The sequence below is a fragment of the Haliotis asinina genome, chromosome 10, assembly GCF_037392515.1.
Source record: "Haliotis asinina isolate JCU_RB_2024 chromosome 10, JCU_Hal_asi_v2, whole genome shotgun sequence".
Taxonomy (NCBI): domain Eukaryota; kingdom Metazoa; phylum Mollusca; class Gastropoda; order Lepetellida; family Haliotidae; genus Haliotis; species Haliotis asinina.
Window position 1 is genome coordinate 46,282,514 of NC_090289.1, and position 27,166 is coordinate 46,309,679.

Here is a 27,166-nt window from a genome sequence, read left to right on the forward strand (position 1 = left end):
TGATGAGACATTTCCTATTCTACACAATGGAACGTTTTTATACTTATTTGTACAATGCCCGCAGACAGAACAGATCGTTATTCAGTTTATATACACGAGTTAGGCAGCAGAGAGAATAGCGACAGTAAGACATCTAAACGTAGCTACCCTTAATATGAGTTTGTGAGTTTGTATACGACAAACAAGGCAGGGAACACTTCTTTCTGAAGAAAATCGCAGCGGTCTTCACCCTATGTGCCAAAGTGTGGAATAATGAACGAGCGCCTTAACTATCAGGGTACCATAACGTCCCGTCAGGATTCTAACTTTAAGATGTTTAAACCAGATGTCACACATTTTAACAATTTCGAAGTAAGATACTTCATTATCCTATTTCAGGACATTGGGTTACACTTACGACATACGCATATATCAATGAAACAGGAATACACACAAATACATATACATGAATGTTCCAAGACAAGTGAGTTTACAACGACGACAACTCTATTAAATGCAAAGTCTCAGAGATGTGTTACATCCTATCTTAAGAAATTCTGCGTGACAGTTTCAGCTTCATCACTACAGCATTTGCAATCAGAGCAACAATACGTCGAAACAAAGAAAAAACTACGACTTTGTTACAAAAATGCCACGTCGTTATAACAAAGCTAGAACGTTAACTAAACAACGTTAATATTGAGTGTGTAGGCAGTATAGTGGGCAAACATTCCTTAAAGAATCTGTGATATCCGCATCGTAGTAGCTGATCACTATTGCAATGAAATATTGACTGTGTTATGGAACTGTGGTATTTTTACGGATAAACTGTCTGTCTGATTACTATTGTATACCTTCCATGTACGTGGATGTTGATCGTGAAGGAGTATAACCATCCGAAGATGTTGCTCAAAAGTATCTTGACCAGGTTCACGTCCTTCACGATAAAGTTAACAAAGTGTGCAAAGTTTTCAAAACATTTTATGTTTCAGAAATGGACGACCAAGAGGATGCCAAAATCAAGTGCTCACTTGGCCCTGAGGCACACAGTCACATGGATGAATGTCGTGTTTGTGACTGATGCCACACGTAGGACAGGATACGTTCATCATGTCGCATACACTATGTGACTTTATAACGTCATGCTTCAGCGTCAGCTTTGTGCAGGGATTATGAGAAAGGTTATGTCGTATTTTGTAATTGAGGAGGGCATTCGTGAAACAGACATACGGGAATTGCTTATTACATTGGACCTTTGCCATACCCTTGACATTCGTATTTCATAAACTTGAAGTTCTCGCCTCATTAGATGCTATTCAGTCATATTAATATGACGGAGTGGTTTCGATTCCTCCGCCAGAAACCTAATCTAGCATAGATTTAAATTAAATCCTTTTACCATTTTTTCAACAAATGTGATGAAATCCTGTGTGACCTTATGCATTGTTTCAAATTTTATTAAATAGGAAGATCCCTTGGCAGCGTCTTGATCGAAAGATCAAATAAACGCGTTACTGTTATTAAGTCTTGTTGCTTCGTATATAGTACGTAGCAACTACTCTCTTCAGTGTTGTGCACAAGAGATACAAACAAGCCTCCTGACCTACATGTGCAGGATCCCACCATCTGTCCAGTTGTCAAGCGGTAATGTGTTTCTTGTAATGGCTTGCCCCTTTTAAATGAATCTGCCAGGAAGAAAAATACGGTAATGTTTCACCGTCATTCCATTTGCTTTGACATTCAAAGAACAATGTGGACAACCTGGGGTAAAACCATTCAGTTCAATAAGACGATTCAGCGAGAAAGGTTTTTGGCAGTCTAGAACAGTTCCCTCTGTTGGATGCATTTGATCTTATCTCTTCAAGTCACACAGGCCAGTGATTGCGTTATTGACTCGGAAAGTGCTTATTACAGTTTCTGTGATTAATCTTCTCAAACTGCATAAATCATTTTAGATTGTTTACCACCTAAAGACACCGGCGTTGGTCCTTCGCGTGGTCATGTGGTGGTGTACATTTGTTTTAAACTTGTTTTCTTCATACAACTTGTCCACGGTGATGACAAAATGATGAGAAATGCACATGTATTAGAACTCCTCCATGTTGAAAAGATGATGAGAAATGTACATGTATCAATCCTTCCTCAGTGATGGCGATGACAAGCCAGTAGGGAGTTGTGAAAGTGACCATACGAATTGCCATAAGCAAGCGTGTTTCCGACTGCACCAATAACGACAAGTACGCAGCATGTAGGGACATGTGACTATAGCAGACCATCTGAAGGTAATGAAGGGGCATAAGGGACACCAGACCTCCCCCATGAATCAACACTGGAGGGACACATAACAATACCAGACCTTCTCCCGTGAAGGCATCTCTGAAGGGCCATATATTATAGCTATACCAAACCTTCTCCCATGGAGGCAAGTCTGGAGCTACATACTGTAAACATACCAGACCTTCTGCCACAAAGGCAACTATGAAGGGCCATATAACTATATAAGACCACCTGCGATGAAGACAACTGTGAAGGGTGATTAAACGTCTCACATGAAGGCAGCAATGGAGGGACATATAACTATACCAGGCCATCTCCCGTGAAGGCATCTCTGAAGGGCCATATATCATAGCCATACCAAACCTTCTCCCATGGAGGCAAGTCTGGAGCTACGTGTAAACATACCAGACCTTCTGCCACAAAGGCAACTATGAAGGGGCATATAACTATATAAGACCACCTGCGATGAAGACAACTGTGAAGTCTAGCATGAGGACAACTCATGAGCGACATGCAACCATACTAGAGGTTCTCCCGTAAAGGCAACAATCAAGGGGCATGTAACTGTACCAGTCCCTCTCTCATTGAAGCAGCTGTGGTGGACATATAACGTTGCCATTGTCTCCCACGAAGACCATTCAGTAGGGACATGACCAGACCATCGCCCACGGTGGAAGTCAGTCGGGAAATGTAACTATATACCTGACCATCTCCCATGATAGAAGTCAGTAGGGAAATGTGCCTATACCTGACCATATCCCTCGAAGGAAGTCAGTAGGGAAATGTAACCAGGCCATCTCCCGTGAAAGCATATGTATTGTAATGCGTTGTGATTTTATATCTCAGGTGATATCTAATTAAAACATGGTCACATGATACGGGCATTCCTTGTACAAATGTATACTGAAAACTGCATGACCTCTTTTCAGCACAGCAGCCATTAAAAGGTAATTATAATGTCACAGGGCAGTACGTCAATATCATATATGGAACTGTTAGGATCACTGGAGACGGCATCCTATTAACAACCCGTTAGTAGTACTAAAGTTTGTCTTGCTAATTGTCACTAACAACATTTTAACTTCAGTGCCGGCTGAACAGGACAGGAAATCAACAGCAACTGGAAATGCAGCATAAAGGACACACATGCTTCATGCGAATAAATGATTGATCTTTGTGACAGTATGCATACGATATTGCAGCAATGTACTTTATTCAGTTCTATTGGGATGTAATTGAACGTCATTAAATAAAACACAATACTGATGCATATATGAGGGTTCCATTTAAGCGTAAAAGTATCATTACTGACAAGCTCGTGGACGCAAAGAATTTTCTAAACCTGTTTGCAGCTGTTGAAACATTTATGATACACAGATTAACGACTGTACACGTGTTATTGAATGCGCTTAACAGACAATAAGGGTATATCGACTCTCTGTCGGGTGGACACGGATCCTCTGAAAGCCCGTTTGCATCTCTCATGCACGCCAGAAACTAGGTGGGATCGAATCCCGGTTCGCCACAGTGATGTTTCTAGGGTCATCAGTACAATACGCATGGTTGTGGGTTTCACCATAGTGGAAACATTTACGGTCACTTCGGACTTTCCACAGCGGCGTTTAGCCATATTCATTCGATCACACATTCTGGTTCTTTTTATTTATTTATTTATTTATTTATTTATTTATTTCAGCAATCATGATGACCTGTAAATAATCGTGGACCAGAAACTCCAGTGACTGCCATCATGAGGATTAATCTATGTAACTAGGATTCGATGATATGCATGCACAAAGTCAGGGACAACCCTTTGGTCACCTCTAACGACAAGCATGATTTGTTCAAGAACACTCCTAACCCCGTTATTCAGCTTTTTTGTAGAACACACATGATGCCAACTTCATGACAAAGGACGATGCCGTTGACCAATTCTGTGCGTACTCGCCCTAGGGTTTAAATCGGAGCGAAGCTCTGATTACGATCTCCAACTCGTAAGGTTCATAGCTTATTTATACGTGTGTCTAACAGCCAATACAACATCTAATCAAAAGAACACGTCTTGCTCCCTACAAAGAAACCTCCTGGTCATGACATCCTTGTTTTGTGCAGCGGGTCACATCAACATGCCAGCTCCCCTGGGGTCTACATTGCGAGAAACTTCGACAAGCTGCTGATGTCTCGCACACTTCTTCTTCTGTTCATGACTATTAGGTGTAGTACCATTCACCCAAGCAAACAATCTGCGTCTGTCTGCAAGTCTAAATTGCCCTGTTATAAGAGCCGTTCGCCCATGAATAGATTCCCCGCGGACAAAATGAGAGTTATCACACGGCGCGGAACCTGAAAAGCTGGTTTAGTTATATGATTAGCTTCCCCTGATATTCATCTTTTGCTTCCATTATAGTCTCAGATACCATCTCCAGCATCCACTCAGTCATCAGTAATATAGTCTAGCCAACAGATAGATTATTACCGGTTATATTTCATATCAGTCAGATAGAATATTGCTAACGATATCTTTCAGTACATAGCAGGAAATGTTTTATTCATATGTGATCACTATGATGTGGATGTGTAATAGAGATTTACTTTCCGATTATAGAATGGAGTTATAACTCTTGTTTTCCGGACATTTGCACTTACAAAAGACACCGTTTGTACCAAAAAGAGCGTTTGGGAACGATTTGCTAAATGTTAAACATTTTGTTAAGAACACGAAAATATGAAAACGGTATCACGTTCCTTCAGTTCGGAATGAAAATAAAATTATCATTTCAACCTTATGTGACACCCGTGTGACGGAGCGTGGTGTGAATATTATTTAGGACGCTTATATTGCCAAAATACTTAAACATTTGACAAAGTGTCAATGATGTAAATATGATTTATGAATTTCATCTTTTTCTTTCACACACGCGTACTCTTGTGAAATCGCTTCATTAATCTTTTATTTGACAAAGGAGCAGGCAACCGGTCGAAAGGAATTGTCCCGTCTTTGTTAAAAGCCGTATTCGGCAATAGTCTAACCATATGACGTAAGTCTCTAAATAATCCAGACTGAACCAGATAATCTGGTGACTGACATGAGGATCGACCTACACAATTGGGATAGGAAAACATGCATCAAGAAAGTCTCAGAATTTTATTACCCCATTCCTCTAAATCAAAGTAGGAATGCTGAATATGAATGAATGAATCTTTTGAACCGTAGTTCCGTTATAGGCGAACATGTGAAATGTATTTGTGACAAACAATGATCCGCCTGTTTCACCCAATCTCCCAGGAACTCTTTGAACAGTCACGAACGACATCAAAGGACAATGGGCCATTCCGTAACTCCGTGAAACCATCATTGCCATCGAAGACGCAATGGATCTATTACGTGGACGGCAAACGAAATGGAAGCGACAATCAGCTGTCTTTATCGTCTCACAAATCAACATTACCATGACGCCAGTGTCCAGGAATGTGTGAGGATGTCATTCCTGTCGGTAGTAACTGTCATTTGTGAACGTGGATGTCACTGTTACGCTTCTACTTGAATGAGTCCACGTCTTCCCGGACCACGAAATATTGGACATGTTTCAAGCATCAGTGTGACGTAAAATGTACGAACCGCAGGCACGAAAATTGAAAATAGATCATAATAACTATTTTATGGATACAGTTCATACTGCATACTGTATTATACATGCTCGTTGCTGACAACATACGCAGCTTTATCTGCTAAGCATCAACGCTTTAAAGAACCTTAAAGAACACGCCCATGTTTGTGGATGACAGGAGTGAATGAGTATGTTTTACGCCGCTTTTAGCAATATTCCAGCAATACACGAGTGGGAGCACATGCCTTCAGATATTGTACCCATGTGTGGAATTGGTGGATGAACAATAGGAAATATGTATACGATTCTCAAGTAATATGTATACAATACCGGTGTCATTGTTTGTGTTTTGTCTTTCGGCAACCCGAGTATCGTTTCAGTCAAGTAACGTATTTCTAACCTAGTTTGTAAATATGTGCTTTTCTTTTGCCAGACATCGGATTTAAATTTAGGTCTGTGAATGCAGTCAGAAGTTTCAAGATCATTTCCGTTGTAGTCAGATGTGTCAAACTAATGACAAGAGGGGCATGCTCAAGGCGCTGTATTATTATCTCCTGGCCAATAGATCAGTGTTGTGAATTATTGATTCTGCGTTTCGAGAGGTGTATACAATTTAAGCATTCTGTGATGAGCTGGAATATGTACAGTAACATCACTTTCTCACCCTCACGGATACCCAGTAACCACCCATGAAAATCCGGGTGAGACTTCGGTAGCTCGTGCATGTCTTAACGGGACTAAGGGGATTGGCTGTCAGAGTATCTGAAATAGCTGACACATGTCATCCTACCGCTTTTGCGTAGATATATGTTGACATATTTTATCTTTATGACAAGATTCCAGCAATACCTGTCACCCATTAATACATAGAAGAAAAACAATTAATTTAATAATGCACTGTATCAAATTCACTTTTTCTGCCGGTATTTTCATGGACATAGAGATTACTGTACTCATGTCCATCCGATACTACTTATCTTACAACGAGTTCTTTTAAAACGTATTTAACGTTAAATTTCATATTTTCGCATCGCAGCTGCGCAATAATACACAATACAATAATACAACGTTTATGAATGAATAACGTCTCTTGGTTTCCTAATGTGACCCTCCACAAAAATATTTCTGCCACATCTTCGCGTCGTCATAACGATTAGGGAGGAAGAAGTTGAGGTAAACACAATTTGATGGGTTGATGTGAAGACGATGAGAGGGGAAGAGGTTGAGACAACACAATTTGATGGGTTGATGTGAAGACGATGAGAGGGGAAGAGGGTGAGACAACACAATTTGATGGGTTGACGTGAAGACGATGAGAGGGGAAGAGGTTGAGACAACACAATTTGATGGGTTGACGTGAAGACGATGAGAGGGGAAGAGGTTGAGACAACACAATTTGATGGGTTGACGTGAAGACGATGAGAGGGGAAGAGGCTGAGACAACACAATTTGATGGGTTGACGTGAAGACGATAAGAGAGAAATATGTTTGACACAAACGCACTTCAATAGGTGGGTATGTAGACTGCATGAGGGATACAGGTTGGGGTGAACATATGTGGTTTAACGTCATTTTGAGTGAAAATGGTTCGTACACGTCTAAGCTGAGGGCCAAGATATACATATTGGAGGTGAAAATGGTGCAGATAAATAAAATGACAGTGTGTAACTTAACAGTTTTTTCTTCAAGTTGCAGTAGTGGTGGGTTGATAAAATGACGACATGGGTGGACGATGATTGAGATGAGTACGTTGAAGATGACAGGACAGTTTTACAAATAAACATACAAGTTGATTAGGACAATAAAAACAGATTGATGTGAGGTGACTTGACGTCGACTTGAAGTCCAAATACAGGCGGTTAGCTGATCAGAGTGACTACGGAAGGTGATGATGAAGTGAAGACTAGTTTGAGAAGCCAGTTTGTCAGGAATCAAATCCTCCACTTTCACAAATCCTAACGGTTGTGATTGGGTTGTTATATGACGTGGGCTGTAAACAATTGGGTCTTTACCAAACAATCCAGTGATCAACAAGTTGAGCATCGATCTACGCAACTGTGAAGCAATGACGTGTCAACCAAGATAGTATTCCAACATGACCCCGTTCGCCTTTTACGACAAGCATGGGTTGTCTAAACCGGATCTTCTCCTAACGGTTGTGAGAATAGATGAGAATTTTCATGTACGCCATACCTAAGTCTTCTTAACTTGCGCATTTGTCAATTGTCATTTAAATTTCATTGCTATCGATACCATTATGTGAACCGGTCTCCCCTGCATCTGAAATCTCCATTGGATGTGTCATAATATAATCGATCGTAATATTGTTCCTTGAGAAACTTAAAACAATAACTAACAGATTGGAATTTCACAAAAATAAAATCAATTATTTCCACATGACCTCCGATTTTGATTGGATTTGATAATAAAACATAATAATTTCGTTACTCTTTCTTGCACAAACAAGAACACGTGTCAAATAATCACTCTCTACAGTTATAATTTAGCAAAAATACTGACTAATATTGATGGGAATAATCTAATTCCTGCTACTACAGACATGTTATGATCAATTACAACAACTATATTATTAATCAATACCGTCCTTAAATAAATGTCTTCAATTAGTCAAACGGTTCTGTCATTTTTCTCCTATGTAAACATACATTATACAGTCTCATTAAAAGTACATCTTTTACTCCAATACCATATATCTCCTTGCGTGAAGATATGTATCATTACATCTCAGAATAGAAGTGAAGGATGGGTTGTTTTTCCAGAAAGGTATATGTCAGCCTTCTAAAAATGATGCGACTTCAGTTCGAAACTTTGAAACTTCGAACTCAAGAACGAATACTACCAGGGAATATTTATATCCTGACGAAATTAATGACGATCTATAGTCAGTGTTTTATATTGTATTGTCTTCTTTAATTGCAATATTTTAGTTTTTCATATCTGTGATATTATTCTATTTTACTGTCCATCGTCGGCAGGTTTTTATAATGGACATATATTCCATTTCAGTGATAAATATTCTCGTCACAATATGGCTGAAATATTGCCGATGTGACGTTAAATATTAACTCGCTCACTCACTCACTCACTTACTCACTCTCTCACTCACTCCTGGTGAAAGAGTGTCTATACCATGGTGCGCAGGAACAGTTTGATAAATAACATATCCATGCATATACAACACCGCAGGGCTATTTTACACATAAACATTAATCATGTACCAGCCAAATATTTTTATAGGATGAATACGAAAACTCTGCATGTAATTGAATTTGGTTAAAAACAAATTCCACGTATTGTAATCTTAACTGTAACGTATATTGGAGGCGAAAATGGAGAAGATAAATATAATGACAGTAGGTAATATACAAGTTTTTCAAGTTGGTGAAAGTAAACACAAACGTCAACATCAACATGTGGAAAGTATGATCACCATGGCTACGCAACCGAGCTTTTTGTCACAGTTGTCGTCGTTGTGATTGTATGATCGAACCACCACTGGTCAACGCATCAGTAGTGTCTCTCTTGCCACCCCTGGCACGAACTATATATCCTTATACTAGTATTCAAGCGTCGAATGAATTCTCGGCATCGGGATCCTCATCATTCGTATTGTCTGTCTCAAAGTCCCTGAACCGCATTATTTTGCCCTTACTGCCTAGTTCTACCTGCATTACTGGTTCTGAATTTGCTGTCTATATTCAGTTTATATGGGTTTATATGTTACTGTGAAAATCATGTATATATAGAGACGAAGCGTTAGTCTACCTTTGCCCAAGGAGAGCCTGCGGCATTTCCTGTAGATTTTAAACAGAATGCATGATACCTAGATCGAACGTAGATCGTCGGAGAGAGGTTGGCAAGAAGGTCCTCAAAACGTGGCGTACTTCCTGTTGACGTGGACCATCGATGGGCCCTGTACCTGTGGTGAGATCCAGGTTCACACTCGAAACACCACACAATCACTGAGTCAGCACCAACGGGTTCAGCTGTATGGATATGTCCTAGTCATATGCCTTTTTACAAAGCCTCCGTAAGCGGCTACGGCCGTCGGTAACGTGTAGAAAACAGAGACGTACGTCAAACCACATCATATCATAAAGTTTTGGTTTTCTCGGCGCCTTCACCAACTTAAGGGACGTACGATCGGAAGATGTGGGTACAATGTGTGAAGCCCATTTCTGGTGTCATCCGCCCTAATATTGCTAACCGTGGCGTACAATCATACTCACTCAATCGCTATCTTTCAAAATATGCACGTAATATAGAGTTGTTTTTTAATAAGAAGCGTTGTTAATGAAAACGATGACAAGGATAAAGCTCAACATATTCGTGTCTCCTGCTTCAGTTACTATTTCTCATTGTGTTTCCTTCTTGGATATGTCTTCTCAACGCTCGTTTCACTTTGCCAGAAGATAATGACACGATTGACACTGCGCGTTTACTGATATACAAATTACACCGATATGTCGTATCATCTAAACGCTGCATATGGAGCCGGTTAGGAACAGCCACAGATGGGATCACAACACGGCAATGCTTCCCAGCCTTTTTTTCCAAAACGTAGTTAGATATGACTGCCAATTTACCATGTAATGCCAAAGAAGAATTAAATTATCAACATTTGCCTTGTAATTGACATCCCTTTACGAGTTTCAGTGCTTCTAAATTGCACATACCGATACCACTTCCGGCGCAATATAAAACGCGTGCCGTGATTGAACATGTCGAATTCTTGAGGTATTTTCAAACAACTCTGTCAGCTTAAGATATCCATCCGATAACTTGCCCATAACACCGGAATATTGCGCACGCGAACAAACCATTCATTTGAACTTTCAAAGCATAATCCAAGGTCACTTAGCAGCCTCAATATCGATTTTGTTCACGGTGAGGTGCCAATTCCAGCTTGAATGTCGATGTCAAGTTAAAGAAAAGTAAGAACTTTCGTTCATCATAGAATAGAAGGTGCTTCTTCAGCTACTGTACACATTTCACAAATTCTGAAGGGTTTCAGAGTTTCTTACATGCACCTTGAGCAAAATCAGTAAATTGATGATCTTTGGCGTTTGAATGCGTTGCCCAGGACTGTGCGCCTAGCTTGTATCTAGCCATCGTTGGTTTGATTTCAATCAAACTCATTCAACTACTTCTTTGAGGGGCATTTTCAGCCACTTTTAACATATCTCAGTCTTCAAACCGGGACATAACGCTATCAGTATCATGTATAAAACATATAGATCTGCAGCTTCAAAGTGACAGTTACACTTCTTATTTGCACATCACGAAACGTGTTTGCTTTGTGAGACTGAATACGTACGAGTCGTGAAACCTGAGAGGATGACGTTCTCAAAAATCATTTTGAAGAAGGTTCCAGCATACAGCTTTCAGAATGATTTATGACACACGCCTGGAATTCCAACTAGACGCATAAGTGTCAAATGACGCCAGAAGCAATTCTCCACTTTGACTTGAATAATGTGTTCCCTGTTTCTCCCCGATGAATAATTAACTGGGATCTGCATGTGTTTATCAAGGCTGCCACCAATGGGCGGGATACACTTAGCTTTTCCAAACAGGTGGTACCATCACGTAACTTAGTCGGAATCATATATGCGGCTTTTTATGAGATTCCTTATCAACATGGATGGATGTGTGGCTTCATTAAACTAAACTCATAATTATGACGAACAAAGTTTCAAACCTTCGTTTATACGCTTTGGGGGTACAACTGTACACAATTTTGTGAGTGTGTCGGTTAATATTTAACGTCTCATCATAACTGTTTCAGCCATATCGTGACGAGAATAAATTGACGTTGATAAAGAATATGTGTGTACTTGAAAACTTGTCGATGTGCTGTTGAAACCTAGACTATCACAGTTTGAATTAAGTAGCATGCAACGTTCAAACTAATAGCACTATTTGTACAATGGATAATATAAAAATGGCAACACCTGAAGGTAAATCACCTTACCAGGGTCCAAGGTGACTTTTGCTACCTGCACGGATCCTAGTTGGATTTACTCCATCCCTTCAACCATTGGCGATTATGTTGAGATTTAGCCGTAAATTTAAAATGACTGTCACATTAATGCTTGGAACAAAAGACTGACAGATAAGTATGTACTTTGAACGTTTTGGGACTTACGTCACGTACACAATTAAGATAGTTAAATAAAAACAGACTGCTGTTTTCTCCAACATGCTTAACTTTTATCTTCAGGGACAGTTAAAGTAGGACATCATTACATACATTATGACGTCACAATGGGGACAAAGGTCTACAGTGACAAGGTCAAAGCTTATAATGGTTTAACACTGGTTTGAACTTATTTATGAAGTAGTGTTCTTTTTAAATTCGTTTTAGTTTTTTTTCACATTTTTATAATTTAAAGAAATGAAATATTGTGAATTTAACATCGTTTGACATCTATATGCAGATAGATAGATAGATAGATAGATAGATAGATAGATAGATAGATAGATAGAGAGAGAGAGAGAGAGATAGATAGATAGATCCATCTATAAAATCTATATCTGTAGAAGGTCAAACAACGAGGATGGAGTAACGAGTTCGGAGTCTCACATAGAAGGCCCTGGGTGATAATGAGCTCATTTTTTTGTTCTCGGCATTACATGTCACTGGATTAGTTTCGTTATGAGTAGAATAAACAATGATCGGCGATGCACTTGGAAAGAAGACTTAACAAGAGAATTGCGCTCATTAAGAGAAAACAGTGACTGGCGAATACCCCAGTGTCACCATAAAGATCTGGAAACCAGAATCCCAATGTGACAGAGACTTACCTGGAGACGACTCCTGTCTTGAATGTTCTTGGCTGAGTAAGTGGGCTAAAATTTAACGTCACATGGGCAATATTGCAGCCATATAGTGACAAGAAATGTTAAAGTTACAGAATAAATATAAGTAGTTAAAGAAACAGTCATCGACGGACTGTAAAATATCTAGAGTATCACAAAAAGAGTTAAAACTAGCTAGTATGTATTTTTAAAAACATTTGAGACAATTCCATGTACAACTAGGCTATTGATCACCAACAACTGAAGGTAGATCACCATAGTTGGGACTTCTTGGGGTTCTTGAAGCAAAGCACCACCAGGAATGACATCGAGGACCGAGGATCCATAGAATGGCCCAATGGGTTCTAGACCTGATTTTCATGACAATAGAAACCTGATATTTGCCTGATATTGTGCATGTACACATTTATACCCTATTTGTCCCGACAAGCAGATATTCCATAACGGAAAACGGTTTCGATAAAGGTTAACATGCATTGCCAACCACTATTGGACGGCTATAGCTCTTGACACAGATATGACCCTTGACTGACAGTGAGACCAATAAGCTGTCTTAAAATACATGCAAAATAATCAGAATTCACTGTGGTGTCAGAAATTCAAGGACATCTTGCAATCAATCGTGCACTGAATATTTTATTCTGCTTCGGTATATTTTTCAGCTGATGTTTATATTCATGGGGGAATTACAGCAAAGTCATCATTAAGAAAACGTTAAGACAAATATTCATGATACTGACAGCAGTGATGATCAGTTTCATTCATTGATCAGATTTGAGATGTATTTCTTCAAGGAATATCTGATAGTTCATTTGTGATATGAAAGTCGTTTATGGATACAGGTCAGGTTTATACACAGAGGGGAACTAACAATTTAGACATGTCATAAATGGTGTGTTTACGTACGGTGTGGGATTTCTGTTTTTTTCCAGATTTTCTGGAACGATTTTGTCTGATTGGAATTCTTTGGTTTGGACATGATGCTGTTTAGCCCACCGACAATAAAACAATCATGATGGAAAGCAAGAGTTGAATCGGTGTTAAACGATCTGATTTCACGTTCGTTATTCCGTAGTTACAACTTAAAGTCAGATTAATGACACACCGTGTCCTGTTCTTAAAATTGATTCCTTTTGTGTGTATTTGTGGTGTAGAGGAGGACACGGTCACATTTTTGTGAACACCTGTTATTATCTATAAGATAGTAAGTAATTCATAAACACACACTCGTGATACACTGAATCCGAACTTATACAATGGACATTTGAGTATGGAAGGATTTATTCATGTCTAGAGACGTCTAGCAGAGATGTTTCGTGAACATGGATATGGTTCGGTTTTTCATTTGCCTACTTCATATCAATCATTTGATAATGTATCCTGTCAGTATAGCACCGTAATAGCTGAATCCATTCTAGTCGTCTATGTAAAGATGAGATCTATTAATGATAGCTATATTTAACCTTTAAATGGATGCTAAAGCGACAAAGTGGACGCACACATGTCTTTCATGTAACCCAATGAAAGGACGTCTAAGAGCACTGCTACATGTTACACAATGGAAGCTGTCAAACCCGGCATCTGTTCAATCCAACAGTTGCCAATACCGGCACAAAATACTAGTCCCGTCCGTGTTTTGTACAAATTTCATCATTTAAAAGCTGCTAGGTAGCTGTCAAATCCGGATCCGGATTCCCCCGAATACGTGTATTTACAGTAATTAGCGCTATCTAATCCGGAAGGAGTCGGCTGGATGTGTTTCGTCACCAGTTAATTCTGCGTTGAATTTAAATGGTTGGGGACAAAGATAAGTCAGTGTTCGTTCAGTGTGGATATATATACTTGATCCATGGAATTATTGAGTTGAGTCAGTGTGAGCAGTAACTGAGAGAACCATATGATACAACAATGTACATGGGAGTAAGAAAACTGGTTCAGTTTTAGTCATAGGTAACAGTGTCGTCTCTACAATCCGGTATGCTGTCGAATCCGGATTATTGCTTCGGTCTCGATGAGTGCCGGTTAAGGCAGCTGCAACTGGGATTAGATTTTTTTCAATAAAGCACAGATTCTTGTACTGCTGTGACGTAGTTTCATGTTGATAAGTGGAACACGATGCCAATCTCTGAGTCTGCTTTCGAGCAACTGTGTATCGTTCGTCAGCATGCAACTATATATCACTGCTTATGTATTCTTAATGAGATTTACGACTGACAAATAGCTGTCTATCATACACCGTGTTTTTAACCCTGAAGCTGAACTTAATGCTGTTTCAATGACAGTTTATTCGCATTAGTTTTTTCAGTCTGTGATTCAGTAAAGAACAGATTCTAGTACATTTTGGCATTGGACTATCAGCATGAGGCATCTAATTGCTACCACACAAAGCCAGGGAAGTAACCAATCAGCCACTGTACTACAGCAATTGGTTATCAGCATAATGTACTTTATTTTACCCCCTTACCAGTATAAATTTCTCTGTCACATAATTGGCATTGTTTATTTATAGCTGTACAAATTGTTCAAGGACGTACTGTCCGTCGGCAGAGTTCAAATGTATTTCTGCCATTTCTGCAAACAGATGAGTGCTTTGTTTTCTATAGTCAAGAAAATCAAAAATAATTACGGAATACGTAAACATAATTTTCTCCGATACTCAATTCTGTGTCCTGCCAGGAGACATCCATTTTGTGTACTCAGTAAAATTACCCCCTGTGCATGAATGTGGAGTTTTGTTTATGGGTTGTTTTGCCAGAAGAGCACCAAATGATGTTTTACGACTCAACATTTCCATACTATGGTAAACATTTGGACATCGTCAAAGACAGGAAACTAACAATGGCGTCAGGAAAAAGAACGTGTTAGCATAACGTTGAGGGAATGTCAATGTTGAAATTAACTACTAGTTGATTTCCTAGGTCTTCCCTGAAGTTGAAACCACGATCTCTCCTGCTACCAATGTCAATTTTTCACACTATGGTCGAACCTTTGGACGTCCCCTAAGACAAAACACTATCCACGGTGTCAAAGAAAAGGGCGTGTTAGTATGGCGTTGTAGGTATGTCATTGTTCCAATTATCCACTGATTTTTCAGCTCTTCTCTGAGGATAACATAGATCTCTACTGACTTAATGACAATACAGATCATATTGAAACATCTTTTGGTATCGTGTAACAGATGTCACCGCCGCTGTCTTGTAATGATTGTTGGAGAACAACTCTAACAGCTTCAAATTCCAAAAGTATGTCGGTGCAAGATGAGAATCGAGAGTACTCATCCTGTCTGATGAACGGATACTACAACTATTCCGTGAGTGTTCTGTATAACTATAAATGTCACATACGTTAACTGCTGGTAATAAACTACAGATTGAACGAGGCTGTGTAACGTGTTATGTGACAGAACTTTGCAAATACCACAGACACTACTCATCTTCATATCCTTTTAAAGGTGACTGGATTTCGCTAGATTGGTAAACTTGTTGTTTTATTCCGTTGAAGTCTAATGCCGAACTCGGTAGTATTTCAGTCATGTGGCAGCGGTTTTTACATAATCGAGTCTGGACCAGATAAACTAGTGATCAACATCATGCGCACCGATCTACGTTCTTGATATACAATGACGTGTCAACCATGTCAACGATACATGTCAACGATGTCATGGATCTTCAAAGGTATGTGGTTAAGTTTGAGGCCCCGATTTTATTACATATGTATGGTGACTAGTTTAATACTGCGATTATAGTGTTAGAAAAACATCTAAATGATACAATGACAAATGTAACCCACTTAGATGTGCAAACAGAACGCGCATCAGATATCGACCTTATTAAAAGATGTAAACATCAACGTTGCAGTTTTATCGCACAGGCATGCAACAGTCTGTCTTGGGTATTTTTCAAAGAGTTTTCGAAAACTCACGTCATAAACGGCGTTGAAAACGAACCAAGCAACGACATGACCAGCAGGATGACCTTATACGTGATCTTCATCCAACAATCACCACAAAACACAAGTAAAAGCTGTTTCCGGCGATGGGGGTCAATGCAGGTTAATTGTCTGGCACACTATCCGAGAAATTTTGACTGCTTCGTTAGTTTCGCGGTTGCCGTAGGGACTGTCTCACAGTCAACAAAGAGATTTAAAAACTTCAGAATTTACAACCCACCTACCTCCTCCAGATTAGAGCTCTGTATAAAGACACCACTGCAGGGAGCCCACTCGAATTATTTTTAACCAGGAAAATCTTTCAGTAAGAAACTCCATACCGACGCTCAAGTGGCACCTACTTCACGCACTATCATAGAACAACCCTGTCTAGAGTTTCCACGCGCATGTTCAGCAGGACCGTGGAGAGGAATTTATTAAAGGGGTTCGTGAATTAGGACAGATACCTATTTTCTATCAAGATTTCCTGTAAATCACAATGAAAACGCAAAAGCAAATTATAGAAAGTACTGAAAAGTAACATATCTGTAGGGTTATCTGCCAGACATTTCGGCTAGATCGACATCTTACGGACAAGGTGACAGTACTTGAGTAAGTGTTACCCAGAAAAGAAAGATATAAAAATGTAAAACTGAGATATAGACAAGCTGTACTTGTCCGTCACGCGGGAAGTGCAGAATGTGGCAATGACGTTACGTAGGTCTAACATGAGCCCAAATGACCGCTTTCTGTGGTCAATTCTAAAGGCTGTCACTAAAGGCTGTATGATGAGCCAGTAATCTATACTCCTCTGAGTTTCAAATCCTTTAACATCTATTGCAGCTCACACACGCATTCCGACTTTATTGAATTCTGTCTTCAAAATTCCTTAGTTGTCGTTCAGTTCACACTCCTAGTTTCAAATTGGTTTTCATTTACATCAAATAGGTATACGGACTTGCGAGCATATTTCATGTAACCATGGTAACCCTTGAGAGACATGCATCATGGGAAAATTATCATCAATGCCTTTGACGTTCACAGAGTCTCCCACTTACTCCTGTATTAGGCGTTACACGTCCAAATAATTCGGCCTATTCAACCATTCTAGCTGAACACCATAATGGAGGTACCACATATTAACAGCTGAGGACATTCCAGACTATCCATGCCCATTCTTTCTGTGCTTCATATTGATTGTTCCAATCTCTAAATGCAAGTAAATATTCCACTATTGAACTTAATAGGCATTCGTGGTGCCGATGCACGGTTTTACAATACGCATTTCTTGTCACGCTACCTTATGAAAAGATAAACTGTGATTTCAAGCTGCCATTTATATAAAACCGCATCAATTAAGCTGTTTTCCAAACTGCATTAAAATCATTTAAGATGAAAGCATTGCTGTCCATTTTCCATGTAAATGCTTGAAAACCTATCCCTTCAAGAGCTCCTTTTACTGCCTTTTCAAACTCAGTATTTTGGGCGTATGTTACCCCATGTTTTTATTGTAACACCATGAGAACACACAATTGCCTTGGATACAGGCACATTATAAATGTCCAGTTGTATTTACGCCTTTTGTAAGAAACGCTGTAATGTATGTTTCGCCTTCCTTTTAGCCGTTCATCCATTATCATCTTGAAACACATTGAGTTTTTTGAGTGTTTCGTTTAGTTGTGGACTTATGCAGGAACTGTAGTAACATGTGTATAATCTGACATTAGCTGCAACTTACAGTTAATCAGTGGTAGACTCCAGAACTCTTGAAGATTCTGAAAGAGACAAAACAGCAAGTTAGATTTGTCATTGAGAGTAATAATGAGCATTTTGTCATAATTACAAACATTAGTGATGACATCTGGTGTCTACCCCCGACGACTAATATATGTATGTCCCACTCTGCCTACAGGACATGTCCATCAGACGATTTGCATACAAAAAGTAAGTGGCTCTTGGCCGACGTCGTGCTCATTATAGACCCTACAAACGGCAGCATGCTGACATGAGAAGACCAGGGTTAGAACTGGTCATCAGTAGCCGATGCTTGTCGTAACAGGCGACTAATGGCATCGGGTGGTCAGGTTCGCTAACTTGGTTGACACATGTCATCATATCCCAATTGCGGAGATGGATGCTCATGCTGTTAATCACTGGAGTGTCTGGTCCAGTATTTACAAACCGACTGCTGACATAGAGCAGTGTTCGCCTTTAATTGTATCATTTCAAAGACTCTAAAAAATACTTAACAAATATATTCGTTTTGAAACAAATTGGTGCGAGATTTCAGATCCCATTCTTTTACAGCTCACTCAGTGTTATATAAGCTACTGAGCTTATGATGAACTCGGTGACTTCAGACACCAGCAGAAACAACCATGAGGGTTGCAGGATCATCAAACGGTAAAGTCAAACCTATTTTCGCAGAATAACGGGAAATTCTACTTAATTGAGCGATCCAAGAGAAATACGAGACAGCCGGGGGCACCGTCTTAATCTTGTCGCTTCTACACAAGTCATGGCATATTTCCCTACCATCTGTCAGCGTGTGGTTTCTGAATAGCTAAACGCGTCCCGGAATCGCTATCTGCAGTTCATATTAATCCAGATCATGAGCAAAACGATTTCTCCAAAGGTCTAAGTGTATCTTACATGTCGCACCGTCTGCTCTATAAACCACAATGATGGGTAAAGATGCCACGCTCAAAGTCTGTAATTTTGTCACGTTTATCACGCTTTTCAGGCTACATTGTGACGGGCGATTTATTGCATGTCCCAGACCATCGTAATCAAATAGCCAGTAATATCGAGGCGAAAGGGCGTACATATGTATGGATACGCTACCGCGACGAAAGTGCGAATAGATAGAGGGAGAGTCATATATTTACTCACAATGCTGGTCTCAAGATGTCAATTAGAGAAATCTCCGGCGTGTATTTATAACGGGGGCTGTCGCGCTAGTGCCATCCTTCAAAGATGTAATAACGTTTAGAATGGGAAGACGACAGGATTCCATCGATTTGTCATATATCTCAATTACTGACGACAGAGAGCAGTTGCAAGCAATATATTAACGTTATATGTAATCCAATCCCAAGGTTTATTCACTTATGTATGTTTCGTTTGTATGAAATGATTATATAGTATTTTTCAGAAACTTGATACCGAGTCATGGTTCCAATATGTAAGCTCAGAGGACTTGCCTAGAGAAATTAGTTGACAACATACGTGGAGGTTTACTCTGCCTGATGAGTCACGTGGTGTTCAGTGTAGTTTAGTTTTCAATAATTTGTCTGTGTTCAGGAAAGTTGTACCAAATGCAATTTTGAGTAATTCCATACAAGAGCAACAAAACCTTTCCTTATCCAAATATATTGTTTGCAGGAATCAGTGAAGTATACCTTTCCGACTGTGTCAAGGGATGGCATGACACAAGGTCATCGCCAACAGGGTTTTCCCTTGCACCTCCGTCAGATGCATACTAACAGATATACAGGATGTATGTATGTATGTATGTGTGTATGTATGTATGTATGTATGTATGTATGTATGTATGTATGTATGTATGTATGTATGTGTGTGTGTGTGTGTGTGTGTGTGTGTGTGTGTGTGTGTAGCGTGTGTGTGTGTGTACGTGTGTGTGTGTGCGTGTGTGTGTACGTGAAGCCGGGAGGCTTTTGAGCAAGAGTAATTATACAGTGTCTAAAAAGAGGTTCGTGCTTATGACGTCAGCCCTACAAACCTAAACCTAAACTGTACTTATTGACAGATGTTCTGTCAGCATGACAAGTCTAACATATCATTGACTTACACAGAATCACACACCTGCTGCCTGATCATGCCCGCCTTATATTTCGGAGCAAAATGAAGTTTTAAAAAAAACAATAATATGATTTGGGCATAATATTGTTACGCTTGAAGTTTTGTGTGGTCAGATTATCAGTACTTTGTGGGTATACAAACGGATATCAAGTCAGGAGAACGATAACGATTTCACATGAATCAATGTGCGTGTTCTTATTTGAGTAAATGCAAATAACATGGATGATGGATTAATTATGTGACAGTCCCACACGGTGTACCAAGTTGATTAACAATAGATTGACAGAATCACCAAGTACTGAATTTCAATACCGGATATGTCTCTGACGTTTTAGGTACAGTTAATCTGTAGATACCATAAACAAAACCAAGGGCATTGCCTCACTAATCATTTTGTCAGGTGCGGTTGAATACCAGGTTACACACCTGCTGTACGCACACGTAGGTGCGAGTGCGCAAACGTATGTGAGTGAGTTGGGTTTTAAACCGCTTTTAGCAACATTTAATCGATGTCACCGGGGCGGTGGGGTAGCCTAGTGGTTAAAGCGTTCGCTCGTCACGCCGAAGACCCGGGTTCGATTCCCCACATGGGTACAATGTGTGAGGCCCATTTTCTGGTGTCCCCCTCCGTGATATTGCTGGAATATTGCTAAAAGCGGCGTAAAACCAAACTCACTCACTCACTCACTTATCGATGTCACCACAGGGGACACTAGAAATAGGCTTCACACACTGTGCCCTTGTGGGGAATCCAACCTGACCTCCAGTGTGACGAGCGAACACCTTAACCAGATAACTAACTATACAAGGCGTTTGTGACAGTCCAAACTCAGCTCAAAGGGATCTCAAGCCGTAGTAAATCCTTCTCCATATGGGTACAAAATGTGAAGCTCTTTTCTGGAAAACCCCGCCTTAATATTGCTAGAATATTGCTAAAAGCGACGCAAGGCCATACTCACTAAAGCAGACATGTTTTACCACCCTTTCTGATATTACGTGATGGGTTCGAACCATCTATTCACTGTTCAGGCAGGCGCTATATCCACTAGCCCACTAGTATGTTGGTTAAGGCAGCATGATCAAGACTAAACGAAAGTCAGACATATAGTTACGACATGTTTCTACTAATCTACGTCCATGGTTACAAAACTGATACAAACGTAAACACCTTTTGGCTCATGTTTTGAAAATATCTTTTCGTAACCGTTTTTTTAACTTATCTGTTGTTTGTCTGGCAGACATACATACCATGGCAGGCTCTTTAATCACACCTGTTTCCCAACAACCATATAGCCAGTGATTAATAACGTTTGGATGAAAGGCATGACGTTATTAAAGCTGCTTGCTTCACAGTGCACAGATCCGACCTGTCAGTATATTGTTTGTATGAAGTACTGTCCACCTGCCAGAACAGGTCACCGTCATTCAGAATATTGCTGCCCGTGTTGTAATGAAAAGTAAGCGGAAAATAGGAAGAATGTTTCCCTAAAATATGCTAAACTTTCACAACCATTATATTTTTCCGTTTTCTATTTTACAAGTAACCCACTACTGAGGTAAAGTGAGACAAAATGAATCGGGTAGGGCTGGCTATGAAGTTACTTGCATGCCACCTTTGGCTCTACTCTCAGAACTTTCAGATTACCAAATTTTACTTTTTTGTTTCAGGTGAACGGTCGATATGCCTTTGCAAGTGTTCGTGACGGGAGCCACCAACGTTGCCCATCGCTCATCGTTTCACGAAGCAAGCATCATTATTTGATCCTGATTCATAAATACATGTCTGTGTTTCAGTCAGAGTCGCACAAATTAGCACAAATGTTTTAAGATTGCGCAAATTGTTCGTCGTTTTTTTCATTCACCGGGACAACAACTGGTTTAGCTGTTCCCAGACAGTTATCAGTGGCCCGCATAGACAGCAAACAAAACAACAAGAAGTTGCCAGTGGATGTCTTCGTGTCCAACAGAAGGTGCAAAGCTACATCCTGTATACATTGTAGGAACAGTTTTAGAAATTCTCCATTTAATAGGATGTATTTTCCTCAAGGTGAACGGTGTCACACTATTTTTCTGCATACAAACGGGACATATATAGATAAAATTTGGGACACACACTTTTATTGAATTTTCTAATTAGAAACTAGTGCCTTAGCAAACAACACAAGTAATGTCACATCCAGTTTTCAAAGGGTCTTTCGGCCTTTTTCCCCGTTTTTTTCTCACATGTCTTTTAAATGCGACATAAAATAAGGAAGTAGAATCCCGTCTGCAGGATGTCTTCCCGACATGTCGAACAACTGGAGATACAGGAATTGCCCCTGGTGGATTGTGACTCATTTGCCATGACATATAAACATCTACACAGTTGTGGGTAGACAACGATTCATTCAATTTATAAGGATGTGCAATTTATTTCCTGAGGAACTCCTATAGCAACCTGGTTGTCATCAATGAAATTCTGATATCTTTACGAAATAACGTGGAATTGTATAGCATACAAACAGTTCGTGCATTAACTTTTATTATTTAAGCTATGGGAAAAACATTTTTTTCAATCGGAAACACATGTTGACATCTAATTGAAAGTCGAGAAGTCGACATACATAAAGTTTGAAAAACTGCAGCACATAAAACGCTTAAGTGCATGTGAAGGCTGCTGTTCAAAGACAACAAAATGTATATTTTTTTCCTAACCATTATTACTAAGATTCAATTGAGATCGACTGATTAGAATAGGGAACATGAGAACAAAATTGAAAAGGGTAAATTTGCTCTTCCAAAACATGGGTTATTACTTTTTGTATTTCTGTTCATGCAATACCCGCTTGAATACAAAACAACTCATAACATCCAGCCTCGGCCATATTTAAATTTCCTCTTAGTTGAGACAGACGGTAGGGGCATTGGAAGTTCGAAAAGTTATGGCTGTGTTGTCATATTAGATTTTCCAGAAAGGGATGAATGGGTTTTTTTCTCCTTTGGGCGTGCTCTCCATAATTAATGCTTAAGATCTTCGTAACATAAAACACGTCATTGCAGCTCTGGAAGACTGCCTCCGTCTTGTATTCTTGAATAAGAAATTTCTACTCATTTGTCAATATAAGAGGTGTCAATGAACACGAAAACCTGTTGTTATGTGAAGCCATGGTGATTGTTCAGTATCCGATGGCCCATTGTCACATTTTGCTGGACTTTTCTAAAAAGAAAAGATTAATTTATTTAAGCCATGTTCCTTGCAGGCCAATTAAAAGATGCCGTGTTCATAATCTGTGCGGAAGGTTGTAGGCTACTGTATTGTTCGTCACGTATGAAGATGTACGGTGTGACACTGTTCGTAAGTTACGGCGTAAGTCTTTAGCTATCGTATCGTTCATACGAAATAGAATACTGCTGTGGCATTGTTCGTAGGACATGGATTGTGTCGTTAACTTCGTGTGTTGGTATGGAGGAAGTCGGAATTTATGGTATTTTTAGAACTTACAGAGTTCGTATCATGCGATGTAAGCTGTGAATATTGTGTTAAGTAACTGAAGTTATATTTTAATAATATCGATTTGCTCAACATTCTTCATCAAAACATCAGCTCATTTCAGTTCCTAAAATGGAATCGACAAAACCTTTCCACATTCATGCACGACTGTGACTATATCATCAGCATTAAAAGATGGTCTGTATTGTGGAAGAGATCAGTTGATGTATTTTTATACCAATATTTCACTTAAAAAATTACTTACTTTATCCAATTTACTATTGTCTTCACGTGCATATTTTACAATTCAAAAGCAATTACAATATTTAGTCTCATTTCATGGTGATAACGTTGATTTGATTCTCCAGACATGACAAAATATAGTATTCACTTGAAAATGTTATATTACCGTAAATCAGTAAACGTCAAAAGTCACTTGTCTGTGTACGCTACAAATCAAGAGTGAAAAAACACATTTTAGTCAAGATGGAACCAAGGCGCACACTTGCCCGGTAGTGTATTACAGGAAGTTGCCAGATGGCTTGAGAAATGGCTGCTGGCGGGTACAACAACTACTAAACCGATATCACCTAGGTTATCCAAGTGGTCGGATGTGATGTTTTGTAGGCACTTTAAACACAACCATTATCAGGTTAATCAAACTGTGGCACCATATGGTACATAATTAGCAGTTTTAAATTCCAGTGTAATGTGAGTCAAAAGTCTTCCAGGGAACATTATGCTGCGTTGCTTCCGCCTGTTTTAAACTAATTCAAATTAAAATGTGGATGATCAACTTCATTATTTCAAACTGAATTTTATTGACAAGTAGGCGTCGTTGCCGACGTTGGTGTGAATTTCATGATATGCAATTTTGTCTCTTTTGACACTATCACAGTTTTGTGATTGCGTCATCATTGATTTTTCACTGATAATGACGGCGAGAGAGATATAATTTTCATCACTGTTTTTCTTTTCCTTTACGCCCGTTGGTGTCTATTACGGCAGAAACTGACTGATTACAGTACGGCGCTGACGTATAAATTTACATATTCAACTTAATTCTGGATTTAAATTCCACTGAAATCTAATGATGCAAATGCTTTTCACATGACAAAGTTTCACGTCTAACCGGGGAATATGTACTTAAGGGTACACAAGCAGTTCATGCCCTCATCTTATCCATTCTACTCGCTACTATGTTGCTGAAACACTACCCCATGGCAACTGGTGTAAATAAACATACACGAAACAGTAAAATATTCACTCGACACTGAATCTCAGCTAATCTGTTTGTGTCTCATTTCGTCCCGTCTCATACCTCTTTGTTATATGAGACGCTCCGTGAAAGCGGAAAGTGTACTGATACTAAGACTTACAAGAATCGATGCATTCTTTTTATCGGGCACGACATTGCTCGACACAGAATCTTGTCTCACCGCAACTATCTGATAGCTATTAATATTTATGCATGATTTAAGAATAAAATCGAAATGTTAATTTTAATTTAAGATCCAATGCCATAAGGTTACTGATATGAGAAACAATTGAACCTTCACTACACCACAGAGTCACATCGTAGAACTATTACGAATTACTTAAAACAGTGGTTCTCAGTATCTCATGACGTTGATACAGGTCGAATGAAATGGAGCTTGTGTTTATGTGTGCCAAGTCGGTTTCGTTGTTTGTTTGCGGAGTAACGCCACCCTTGGCAGTATTTCACCTATATGACGGCGGTTTCATAATAACCGAGTCAGGACAATACAATCCAGTGATCAAAATCACGAACATCAATCTAAGTAGGGAGAGGATGAGCAACCCAGTAAGCCAGATCACCGGATCCCGTTAGTCGCCTTTAACGTGCGGGTTGCCTTAGAGAATTCTGACCCGAATCTTCACGGGTAGTGAGTCGGTGTATGTCATTGTGGCTATCCTTGCTCCTCATATGCTTGCTTGGCCTAAACGTGATAACTGTTTTGTAGGTGGCATAGTCCTACATTGAGATGGAAGCTTCCTGCTATTGTCAGTATGAAACGACACTGAATGAGAATTCCCAGATACTGATTCAGATCGGTGTAGAGGACAAAATATATTCGAGCGAGTGAGTCAGGTTTTCGTCACTTTTAGCAATATTCCTGCAATGGCACGATGGGTGACACAAGAAATGGGTTTCACACATTGTATTCCTGTGGGGAGTCGAACCCCGGTTTACGGTGTGACGAATGAATGCTTTAACCACAAAGCTAAACCACTGAACATTGGTGATGACACCAGGTGTTCTCTTAGGAAATAAAATCCATATTCTCTCCAGTTAACAAAATGTTCATATATGATAAATACAATCTAATGTGAGATGGGACAATAATAACGCTGATACAAACGTATAAATGACAGACCCAAACTGCGTCATTACTAATTTTCATTATTCAAACGTCAAAATCTGAAATTCTGTCACATCTCAAACAAGCGGATCACTGCCAGCGTAACAGATCCATTTCGTATTTTCTGTGCACATCCCATTATTTAACCCACAATAGCAGAAATTCCAATCAACTTTCTGTCACTTGTCACAAAGGACCAAGAGTAATGGAAGTGACCAAACAATGCCCCTTGGTTTGAGGGTACGACCAACATGGACAGTTTCGTGAAAGAGGTGCAATCTATTCTTATAATATAGAATACACTTTTTTCATTTCGTGTCACCCCATACCATATTTAAAGCATTGAGCGTGGACACAAACCATTTACAAACGTGCAAGTAACACCCAAATAGTGCATTGTGTGCTTATTGATGTCTATTCCTACCACACGCTCTGTTTCTATGTATGAGAGCAGTTAACATGTGTATTTGTGTTTTGTGTTAGTCAGCTAAAACTGGCCAAGATATTCTCTCACTCAGATAATACACCAAACTAGTCATAAAACACTGACACTTTAAATCTTATACATTGTGACATTAATGTTTTTTTCTCCAAAGTAATAACTATACCAATCAGAAAAGAAATTGATCCGTAGATCAGATACTGTTTGATAATATTAAACTGGAGGATCGGATGACAGTGGAGGCATTTGTCTCTTATAGTTCTCGGTGAAACATTTGACTCTCACCATAAGGTCAATAACCCCAGATGAGTTGATCTCATCTGGCTGTTAGGTGAATGACCCAGAAAATGTACCGTTGGATAGTGGTGTATTTAGATCTGATTAAAGCCACCTGACAAATCTTATTCATGTGAAT

At 39.4% G+C, this 27,166-nt stretch overlaps 1 protein-coding gene across 1 annotated transcript in view; it reads right to left on the reverse strand.

Moving 5' to 3' along the window:
- The window catches only part of LOC137297693 (FMRFamide receptor-like), a 176,750-nt gene that overhangs the window by 44,003 nt on the left and 105,581 nt on the right, over positions 1 to 27,166 (reverse strand). The window contains exon 2 of the mRNA XM_067829616.1: positions 18,373 to 18,409. The gene's annotated coding sequence lies outside the window, so the exon portion shown is untranslated. The remainder of the gene's footprint in view (positions 1 to 18,372; positions 18,410 to 27,166) is intronic.